Below are 12,367 nucleotides of genomic sequence, written 5' to 3'. Positions count from 1 at the left end.
TAATTAGGCCTTTTACCTGCATTGGTATGTTAAAAAGGCTGTCAGTCTGATCATCTGTCCCTCATACTGCGTGGGGAAAGAGGAGAGACTATGGAGTCTCTGACAGAAACCTGCTTTTAAAAAGCAGTAAACTGTGTCTGGTAAACTTATCCTTGAATATTTTTGTTTAGCAAGTTAGGATTATCCTGTGTTTAGTTATTGGCAGCTGGTAGCAAGGTATTTTATTTTTTATGTTTATTTCTGTAATTCTGCACAATAAAACTGGCTGTGGCCAGTTGCACCAAACCAACTGACACATAAGGCCTGAAGAGTTGAGGGCATGACTCAAGTTGGGCCACAGTCTACATCTGCACATTAACAGGCTTTCAACCCACAATGTACCTCTTACAGGTCCAAAAGAAACTGACACCATATGTCAGCATAATAGTCTGGATATCAATTTAATGTTGTAGGGCGTGTCTGGTGACAGCTTTAGCCTCCTTATTTTTCCTGTATCCAATGCCCACTACCCAGCATTAGCATTAATTCAAGTGTCTGCAGTTCACAATCTTGTAGTTGTATCTGTGGATTCTTATTGTCCTAAAAATGATACAAAGAAGCAAGCAGCCTGATGTCTCGGTTTAATAAACTACATTTTATTATATTAACTAAAAGTTAGAAATTATTTTATTCATGAAGAGTAGAACATTATAATGAAATACAAAATGTAGTGGCTATATATTTAAATGGATTACATTCAAATTGATGAAAAGAAAATAATAAAAAATTAGATTTGATTAAAAAGATTAAAATAATAATTTACTGTAATTAAGGCAGCACCAGTTGAATGATTAATGACTGTTAGACCCTGACGTCTGTTGATTTGAACCTCCAGTCTGCAGTAAGGTGCTCCTCCCGGACACAATGGCTAGTAATCAGAATTAGGACAATATAAATCCTTTAAAGTGAACCCATTGGTGGTCCAGGACAATGCATCATCAACCTTTCCTTTATTTTTTCCTGTATCTCATTTCCATTCCCCACTCCTTAGCATTAGAATGAATTAGAGATTGGTAAGCATGTTACAACACAGCAAACAGCATGATGTCCCAGTTTAATAATATACATTTTATTAAAAAACAAAATAAAAACAAACCACTACTAACTGCTGCTGTCATTTTATTTTTTATTTTTTTTTAAATTATTGTTGAGTTTTTATATAAATCACATAATTTTGATTTTCCTTAATTAACTAAAAGCGACTCATTAAGTTAATTCTTGTAATTGTATATTTTTTTTTATTATGTGGCTTTTTTACGTGGGAATCTAGCAACAGAACTTCATCTCTTGGCTAGGATTAAGTGTAGCATCTGAAATTAAGAGTTTCTCCTCTTCTAACCCCAGACATGTAGTGTTTCCATGTTCTATAGCAACTGGATCTGTTTATGCATCTATATATTTTTCTTTTTTGGACATGATTGACTCAATTGATTTTAGCGACAATAAATGTTTAATTAAAAGATTAACATGGTTGACTTATTATGATTAATTTCAGTGACAATAAATCATATATTGTTTACCACATCTCGATTTGTTTCAGATCAAGTTAAGATTCCAAGCTGTTGAGAAAAAAAAAATAATAATATTGAAAATTATATTGCCTAAAAAAAGCCAGGCTAATCTCAACACCTTTCCAAATGTGAATTTAATTTTTTTTTTGGGGGGTGTTTAATTTTCCTTGTCCAAAAAGGATGAGCAGGATGCAAAAGAGGAGTAAGAAGTCTAAGTTGAATAAATTTAATTTGATTATATTATAATATAATATCTAAAACAAGTAATAAGAACTGATTTTGTTCAGCCTCTCAATAAGCTACTTAAGCAAATTTTAAACCTATAGTATAACCGCCTTTTACTTTTCAAAATCCCATTCAGATATGATTTCTGAAGAATGGTATTTATTATTTAGTAAAGGAATCTTAAATGTATGTGAGAAATGGTGATATAATGTAATACAATTGTGATAAAAGTGGTAAAACTGTAAATGAAACAATAAGATGCAATTACAATATGCATGTGGAAACATAAGGCTAGCAAACATATACAGTACATTTAAAATGAGTAAGCAAACATGACGTTACATATACAAAGAAGAAAGTTACGGCACTACTAATATAGCTAGCATGCATGGCTGACTAAACAAGACTATGGGGGTCATTCTGAGTTGTTCGCTCGTTGCCAATTTTCGCAACGGAGCGATTAAGGCAAAAATGTGCATGCGCATGGTACGCAGTGCGCATGCGGTGAGTATTTTAGCACAAAACTTAGTAGATATACTCACGTCCGAACAAAGAATTTTCATCATTGAAGTGATCGGAGTGTGATTGACAGGAAGTGGGTGTTTCTGGGCGGAAACTGTCTGTTTTCTGGGAGTGTGCGGAAAAACGCAGGTGTGCCAGGAAAAAAACGCGGGAGTGTCTGGAGAAACGGGGGAGTGGCTGGCCGAACGCAGGGCGTGTTTGTGACGGCAAACCAGGAACGAAATGGCCTGAGCTGATCGCAATCTGTGAGTAGGTCTGGAGCTACTCAGAAACTGCTAAGAATTTTCTATTCGCAATTCTGCTAATCTTTCATTCGCTATTCTGCTATGCTAAGATACACTCCCAGAGGGTGGCGGCCTAGTGTGTGCATTGCTGCTAAAATCTGCTAGCGAGCGAACAACTCAGAATGACCCCCAATGATGGCACAATTAAAGTCACTAACTCACCATCGAATGCGAGACAGGGCTGGACCATGTAAAAAAGGTGTCTGTCTATGTCCATGTGATAATGAAAAATGGCTACTCACAGCTCCTTTGGCCCAGAATGCATTGCTAGACTAAATACAACAGGCTAGAAGGGTCAAAACAATAGATAACTTTTGAGCTATTTCTGTGCTGATCACTGGAGGGGGTTGATTACACAGATTACTGTGACACATAAATAAAATTAGTTTATACAACTAGGCATTGCAGATTTTACTGATGAAGAGTAGAATAAGAATATAAATAAAATATGGTGAGTTGCCAGTCTGGGGTATGCCAGATTGACACTTCTCCCAAGCCTGGCCACTTGCCACCTCCCATTGGTTAAAATATTGCATCTCATTGAATACCAAAAACCTGATACCAAAATTTCGTGTGCAACAGGAAAAAAAACAGCCCTTAACCTTTAACCCCCCCCCCCCCCCCCACAAAAGGCTAATTATATTTATTGATATGGTGAAATTTGGGGAGGTTGGGGTCCCTGTTAGTACCTGGAGGAAGACTAGTGTATAAATTATTGCAGTTTTCCATACTCTTCATTGTTTATAATTATTGTAAAATCTTTAAAAATACTTTGGCCAGACATAAACAATTTAAGAAATCACAATTGGGAATTACATAAAACATATGACTATCTGGTGTAATTGTTATTATAAGAGAAGACATCTGTTAATCTAGTTGTGAAGTTACAGTGATAAAGAACCACTTTGGTTAATGCTGTAGCTGTTATATAGTACACAATGCAACTGCTGTGTCCCTTGTAATATTGACAAGAGAGAATCCCTGAGGGAATGTACTATGTATATAGTGTCTTTATAACAAAGCTGCCACATTAATCAGGAGATTCATAGGAGGAATTAAAAGTATTGTTATTGCTAATTACAGTATTGATTTGAGTGAAGAACAAGGAAATATAAAGTAATGAATCTGATTCATGATTAAACAAGAAGTGTACCAAACCAAGATACTAAAACAATACTGTGGTTTATTGATCTCCAAACACTCTAGAGCTTATTGGACATTTGTAATTGAATTGATCCTAAGGTAGAAATGTAGGGTAGAGAAAACAGACTAACATAGTAAGGCTGATGCTGAGTTGAACTTACGCCTATTTGCAGAACATATCTTTGTGTTTTTGCTCTGAGAGCTCTGGTCCTGAGCGCACATAAGTACGGGTGATTCAGTGTCGTACGCCCGTCAATCACATCTGATCTACAACTGATGAGACATAACTGCTTTGTAATGGGGTGTGTTGATGTAGGCAGTGAGTTCAGTGAATGCCTGGTGACACAACTGCAGGCATTGTAGTCTTGAAAGAAAGAATAAATTAAACTTTTTCTAACTGTAGCTTTTGCACCTAGCATAAAGTACAGATGTGTCCTCATACACCTTTCCTTTATCCTGTCATGTATGGCACTGCTTGGAATGCCATAGATCAGGCGTGTTTTAATAGAGGAGGGGGCCTGTGGTCAGACTCCAGGTGGGCCCCCTCCTCTCCATAGCGCCAAAGGCTCCAGCAATGTGTCGGAGTCTACTGCTCATGCGCAAGTCTCCGTAAACATTGCGCGCGCCATGTTCTGTAGATAAATTTCCTATTGCATATGCGTGGTGGCCATATTTTATGATTGATTATTGCCGCGGCTGTTGTAGCTTCAGCGCCCGACATGGGACTCCATAAAGGTACGTTTTAACCCAGCATGGGTGCAGTATGTGTGGTGTGGGCTTCCTTGGACCCATGGGCCCCTGTGCAATGCACACATTGCACCCATGGTAGAAACGCCAATGCCATAGATTTAGCCATGGTTTGTGATTTTTCTTAATTTACTTATTTATAATGCTACTTTATACATATTCTATCATGGCAAACAAAAATGTTAAAATTCATTCACTCGCTACTCATAGAAAAATGCTTAGCCATGCTATGCATGCAATAGAAAAGGTGTATGTGGACACATCTGTAGGTGCAAGTGTGCGCTGATGATAATTAGTAGTAAACAATGGGGGTGATTTAGACCTGATCGTAGCTGTGCTAAATTTAGCACAGCTACAATCATCCACATTGACATACAGGGGGATGCCCAGCACAGGGCTAGTCCACCCCGCATGTCAGGCCCGGCCCCCCCACACAAGTACAAAAGCATGGCACAGCAGTGATGCTTTTGTACTTGAAGAGTAGCACCCTGCCAGCGCAGCTCCTGCATGCTGGCCGTGAGTTACTCATCATTGTGATGGTCGCAGCAGCTGCGTGTAACGTCATGCAGCCGCTGTAGCCCACCCCGTGCACGGTCCAGCCACACCTTCATTGGCCAGACCATGCCCACAAAACAGAGGCCAAATGCCACCTTGCCGCCCCCTCCCGCCCAGTGACCGACTCTGCCTGTCAATCAGGCAGAGGCAATCGCTGGGCTACGACTGCCGTTGACTGTCTGGCATGCGCTGGTGCACTGCGGCGCCGGTGCATGCGCACTTCTGACCTGCGTCATATCAGAATGACCCCCAATGTGTACACGCACAGGTATTTGCATCACAATTGTACAACTCTGCATACAGGGGAATAAATGCTTTTTCTTTATGCACCCAGTTTTGAAGCATCATATGCCACCTCTTCATTAATCCTTGATAAAGCATAGTTGGAATGGGGATCTTTGTTCCTATTACTGGATACATTGACACCTGAGACAGTCTTCGCTCAGACTTCCTGGAAACAAACCAGAAACTCCCTGGACTTTCAGTGAAATGCCCACGTGTATTCTGACTCCAGTAGAATTAATTTATACCCTACTATATTGTCTGCTTAGTTTTTTTTTTTAAATTCAATAATCTTTTATTGTTTTTCCTTTTTCTTACAAGCAAAGACATAACAACCACACACAAAAAAAAAAAAAAAAAAGGAACATAATGGCAGGTATAGAGAAACGTGCAGTATATAATCAAAGGGCAGGGAATTGACACAGAATATAGAAACAGGACACACCATCTATTGTAGGTCAGGATATGCAATACACCTCAAATAGAACAATAGGAAAAAAGGCACATGAGGCATAGAAAAACACAAAAGTAGTGGCCCTGTAGATCATAGGTAAACACTCGCATAAGTATATATTATAAGATACCCAAGATACCTGCCAGGCATATAGACAAAACATATATCTCTGCAACATTTATCGAAAACAAAACAAAAACCCCCAAAACAAACCACCACAGAACCCCCCACCCTGTATAACTTAACCCCAACCTAGGTATACTTGGATCCCCATAAGCCCCCCCATTAACTACTTGCCCAGTAAACCCCCACCCCGTATAGCCTACCCCCAACTTAGGTATACTAGGAACCCTAAAACCCCGTCCCTCTCTTATCTACCCTAAGTAGCCAACCCTCCCTCCCCCCTCACCAATGGATATTAAGGCACATGGATAACTGACGGAGGGCAATATATAATAAGGATCTGAGCTAGGTGAATCCGAGCTCTCCCGCTGTTTAAGAATATTATAGATCCTACGCAGTTAACATCAGCTATCGCAGTGATATGCGTACGGCACAAACAGAAATGAACAATAAGTCAGGATAAAAATAATGAAAATAATAAAAAAAGAAAAACTCAAGATATATAGGGTGACCGAGCATTAGTATAAAGTGACAGAAGGATAAAAGTACACAAAACCAATAGGAGCAATAAACTAATGACCTAAGCTAGGCTAAGTCCAGCTCTCCCACTAAAGGATACAGCGTTCCTCCCATATAGCATACTAAGCAGTATATACACGTATACGTAGCATAAATAGGAGAAAATTCAACCAAATCAAAAATACAGATAATAAAGATATACAAATAATAAAACAAAAATACTAATAACAAAGATGAGAATTAATCCGGCCAGGCCACCACCGCATGCAGTACTACAGTATCAGTCTCGTCTCCGGTTATCCAAGGATAGACACATCGAGGCAGAAAGTACATAAAGGATAAATCCAGGAACCTCCCGCCAGTGCGGGGACGGCCATAAAAGTACACGAAACATGGGAATAAAGGACCTGGAAACGTCACCACCGGCATCAAAGGTGCAGCACGGATCTTCAAAAAGCCCATAATGGAGTCCTGACATCCACGAACTGAGACAGTATCTATAGCAGTTGGACTCGCATCCCCTGAGAAGGAGAAATCTAGAAGCCGTGACGACATGTCATGAGCGCGGACTGCAGTGACAGAATTTAAAGGCACAGCTACCACATCTCCGAGCTTCGCAAGGAGCCTCTGTGTAGAGACAAGGATTGCCTGAAGGACTTGCTGCATAGAATTAGCCATCGGTGAGTTATGAATACAAGCCAAACAGGAGGTCAGTGGCAAGATGGCGGCGGCTAGCACACCACCAGAGCCTACCAATAGACCTACAGTGGGAGCCACTAACCAGACGACCACAGAAGCAGGGAATCACAAGGAGACACGACCGTAGTGGTAGTAATGTCGCGCTGTCCAGGGGTTAAAACAGAACAGGGGAGCTGGAGTTGAAAAATTGGAAATATGTTTATTTGGCAGTGTCCAGAATTATATGTGAGAAAGTCATTTAAAGTACGAAATTTATGCCACTGGTGTTCTACCTTGTGTTAGAGTGTTTGTAGGCATTTTGTTACTTTAGAGTGCTATGGTTGACATCTAAGTTTACATGGAGGTGCTGGATATCCGGAATCACTTCACCAATAGCTATTTCTATTGGTTAAGGTTTGATACAGCAATCTCAGGAGAATTGAATGCAAAAAGTGGTGAGAGCAATTGTTGTAGAAAGGTGGAAAGTTGTTAAAAAATGAATAATGTTAATTTCTCTCAGAGGCATGTTCAACTTCAGTGACACTGAGCTTGAAGTAAGAGAGAAGAGCATGCAGGTCATAAGGTTGTCATTTGGGAGAGGGAAAGGAGCATAGTCTGGTGAATACAAGATCAAGGCAGTGGCCATACTGATGAGTAGAGGAGTCTATCTATTGGAAGAGGCAAAGAGAGGATGTCAGAGAAGATATAGGAACAAGCAGAATGTGGACTATCAATAGGAATATTGATATCACCCATGATGATGGTGGGGACATCATAGGATAAGAATTGAGAGAGCCAAGCAGAAAAATGTTCATGAAATTGTTGATATCGCCAAGGTAGATGATAGATCACAGTCACACAGAGAGAATGGAGTAAGATTCATTATAGAATGTACTTCAAAAGATGCAAATTTGAGTAGTAGAACTGTAAATGTGCAATATTGGGACAATGATATTCTAATTCCACCTCCTGTACCTTTTCCAGGCTTTAGTGTGTGTGTGAAGTGGGGAAAACCATGTGAAAGTACTGCATAGGGAGTAGTGTCTGTAATTGCCAGAAGGTTGAGGTTGTTTGAGTTAAAGGAGTCATGTATGGATGTTAATTTAATACAGACAGAGCAAGCATTCCATAAGGCACAGTTGTGAATTATATAGTATTGTGTTGGGAGACGTGATATTTATGAGATTTGCTGGATGTCTATACTGTTGTGAGTCAGATGTATTTGAGTGGAGCATGTGGAGGGGCCTGGATTGGGGGATATAATTTATCACCAGCAAATAGAAGTAGAGAGAGATAATTATAGTTGTGGGAAGTGTGTGAAAGTTTTTTTTTTATTGGGACAGGTTGAGGATGTTACAGCCCTAAAGAAAAAAGCTCATAAGAGAGCAGTGGATTTTTACGGTGGCATATTGTACAGAGTGGTTAGATGCAGGGAAAGTAAAAGATATTATAGCCTTAGATATTTTACCATTGAATGATATGAATAAAGGAAATTTGTGATACATGGAGATACACATAAAAATTCAGTTGCAGAAATTTCATACTTATGTACTAAGGCAGTTTTTCTACATCAACAGTACAAATATGCATACAGTACTTACCCCAAATTTAACAATAGCATGGAGATGTGAACATGTTAGTAATAAATGCAATACACAATTTAGTGTTATGAAGCCATAAACACACCAGAGATTAGTGTCTCTATATCATTATTAAAAAATGTAAAACCTATATTTTCCATATAATATATAATACTACAAACACTCCTACATAAGTCATTTACAGCTGTACAAATTAGTGTGCTGGCTGCACAGAGAGTTGGTGGGAAGTAGATAACTATACTGCTGTCATAAATTCAATTCCTGACCAAGGCCTTATCTCATCATGTTTGCATGGTTTTCCTCAGAGTGCATTAGTTTTTCCCAACATGCTAAACATACCCCCAATACTGCTGAATACTGACTTTACTATTCAATCTCTCCCTAACTAATTGTATTGTTCCTATGTGTATAAAGACTACTACAATAGTCCCTGTTCTCAAGAAACGTCCGGAGAAATGCTGCAATGACTATCGCCCCATTGCGCTGACCTCTCTTATTATGAAATGCCTCGAACGTCTTGTATTGAAACATATTAAATCCTTTATCCCTAGGACAGTCAACCCCTTACAATTTGCTTATCGAGAAAACCAATGTACTGAGGATGCAGTTCTTACAGTTTTATACTCATCTTTCAGTCATTGGGAGCAGCGAGGGTGTTATATAAGGATCAGTTTTTGTCGATTTTAGCTCAGTGTTTAATACCGTAATTTCCTGGTTACTAATAGGTAAGCTATCTGACTTAGGTATTGGTATAGAAAGCTGCTCTATCATTCCTGGAGATAATTATATATCACGTGCTAGAAAGGGGGTGGGGTCACAGACAAACAGCAGACAGAGAGGGGGGGGTGCTTTCCTTCCCCCCCAGTATCCCCGCAGCACACTACAAAATTACCTGTAACCATACCTGAACCTATCTGGTAATAGAATTTCAGTGAAATAGTCACATGTGTTTGACTGATATATGCAGTCGTAACACTACATAATAGCAGTGCCCACATAGGGCCATGTGATTTGTCTACAGTAAGGCCTTATGATAAAGGCTCATACTAAAACATATCCAGACAGAGACCTAACTTACCCGGGAGCCACCCCCAGGATCTCCCATTAGCACTACAAGGAACACTATGCCTTTCAAATACTGCTCCCATTCAATGCCTCTCTCACACTTGTAGACAAACAGTGGCAGCTGCTCTATCATTCCTGGAGATAATTATGTATCAGGTGCTAGAGATAGGGAAGGATCACAGACAAACAGCAGACAGAGGGGCGGGGGGGCATTGGTATACCTACTTGTAGTTGGTTACTAGACTTCTTACCAAATAGATCCTAGCAGGAAAAATGTTGTCTAAGATTGAAACTATTAGTACGGGAGTCCCAAAAGGTTGTGTAATAAGCAGTCTTCTTTACTCGCTATTCACCCACTACTGCGTGTCTTCCTCCGATTGTGTGCAAATGATTAAATTTGCGGATGACATTGCAGTCATTGGATTAATATCTGCTGAGAATGAGGCGAGTTATCAGAGGGAAATTGAGAATTTGATGACTTGAGTGAGGTTAATCACCTTTTGATAAATGTGAACAAAACCAAGGAATTGGTGTTGGATTTTAGGCATTGTAGTGATTTTTAGCTACTCCCAGTATCTATAAATGGGTTAAATATAGAGGCTGTTCAGTCCATTAAACTCTCAGGTATCCATGTTTCCTCCAGTTTATCGTGGGCGGTTAATACTTGGGAAATAGTTAAAAAGATACACCAACACTTATTTTTCCTTCGCCGTCTTAAGGTTGCAGGTGTGGGTGTTGGTACATTAATACATTTTTACAGATGTGTAATTGAGAGTGTTTTAACCTATGGAATTATAGTTTGGTACGGAAACTGTACCGCCCATGAGCAAGGGGAGTTAGAGTGATTGGTTCGCTTAGCTAGTAAAATTATTGGGGTACAGATGCAGACTGTTAAAGATCTCTTTGCAGCAAGACTGACAAAGTAAGCTAGGTGTATAATGTCTGATTTTAGCCATCCGTCTGCTTATCTTTTTGCTAAATTGCCCTCTGGCAATGATCTTAGATCAGTGAAGGCACGCACAAATCGCCCACGGAATAGCTTCTTCCCAACTGCTGTGCGCATGTTAAACACTCATTGGGAATAATAGGGCTGATTCCAACCCGATCGCATGCTGCAATTCCTCGCCGCGGTGCGATTGGATCTGGAATGTGCCTGCGCGGTTTGCGCATTGTTGTCTGTCGACGGCAATGACCGCAAGAAGATTGACTGCAGGAAGGCGTTCCGGGGTGGCAACTCACCGTTTGGAGCCATTTTCAGGGAGTAGTAGTTGATCGCACCAGCAGCAAAAACTTGCTTGGTGCGATCAACTTGGAATGAGGGCCAATGTGTTATCTCTCAAATGCTTGTTACTGTGTTTTTTATATACTTATGTTCAAGCTTTTTTCATTGTTCGGTGTGCTGTACAATTTAATTTTGTTGTTAAATTTTATTTGATAATGACAATAAATGTATTGTATCGGAGCTAGTGCCTGCTGCATTTATTCTGTGGTTCTGTGATATCTTCTACACCTTTCAAGGTAGATACACATTTTAACTGTGTCAAAACTCAATGGCAAGTATTGATACCTGTACTACACTACCTCCCATACCATAGAGGATTGCAGTTATTGCCTTACTCCTCTACAGAGAGCATCAGAGTGACCTCCATATACCGTCCCATAGAGAGCATCACTGACCACCATAAAGTGCAGAAAATATTTTGGTGCCCTCCATATAGTGCAGAGAACATCACTGTGATCATCAGATAATTCAAAGAGCCTAGCAATGATTACAAGATAACACAGACAACATTGCAGTAAACACTATAAAATGCAGAGAACATTGCAGTGACCACTATACAATGCAGAGAACTTTGCGGTGGCCACCATATAATGCAGAGAACATCAAAACTATCGAGAGGAATTCTAAGAGTATGGCAGTGACTGCCACATAGTAGAGAGAGCATTACAGTGACTGCCATACGATACAGAGAGCATTGTAGTGACCACCATATAATGTAGAGAGCATCACATTGTAAAATCCTTAGTGGTGCTGTTGTGTGTCAGTGTGGATTGTATCTTTTTCTTCAGTTCCCTCTTACCACGGCAGAGAGATAGAAAACTCCCACAGTTCCCCCAATACAATGATGAGACCAATGGGTGAAGTAATGCAAGTTTTATTGAATGGTATAATTTAATGTTTATCTGTTCCAAGTAAAGGCAGAACAATGCATACGTGCAACAGAGTATTGAATGATCACAATATACGTGACAATATAAAATCTTAACTAGAATATTTCACCTCGGCCATTAACAACTTTGTAAGACTTTAACCTTAAGGTGTGTACACACAGTGAGATCCTTGCTATGCCTGATTTTGGCTATGCGAATTCCCTTGAACTCCCCCAGAGCCCAGATAGCAGATTTTGATTATTTGTACTTTTGATATTGTCTATGCATGATTTTGATTAAGTGACAATTTTGACTATACTTTGTACTAGATAGTACACTAGAGAGTCAAGATTGAATTGCCTGCACAGTCTATCTAGCCTTGCGATACCGACCCCGCGGGAGTGCGCATCGGGACTGAATCGGTATCGCAAGCTGTCTAAAACCTTGGGATGTGCACTAACTTTCCTT

Source organism: Pseudophryne corroboree, chromosome 7 (assembly GCF_028390025.1).
Source record: "Pseudophryne corroboree isolate aPseCor3 chromosome 7, aPseCor3.hap2, whole genome shotgun sequence".
Classification (NCBI taxonomy): domain Eukaryota; kingdom Metazoa; phylum Chordata; class Amphibia; order Anura; family Myobatrachidae; genus Pseudophryne; species Pseudophryne corroboree.
This window is presented reverse-complemented; position numbering follows the sequence as displayed.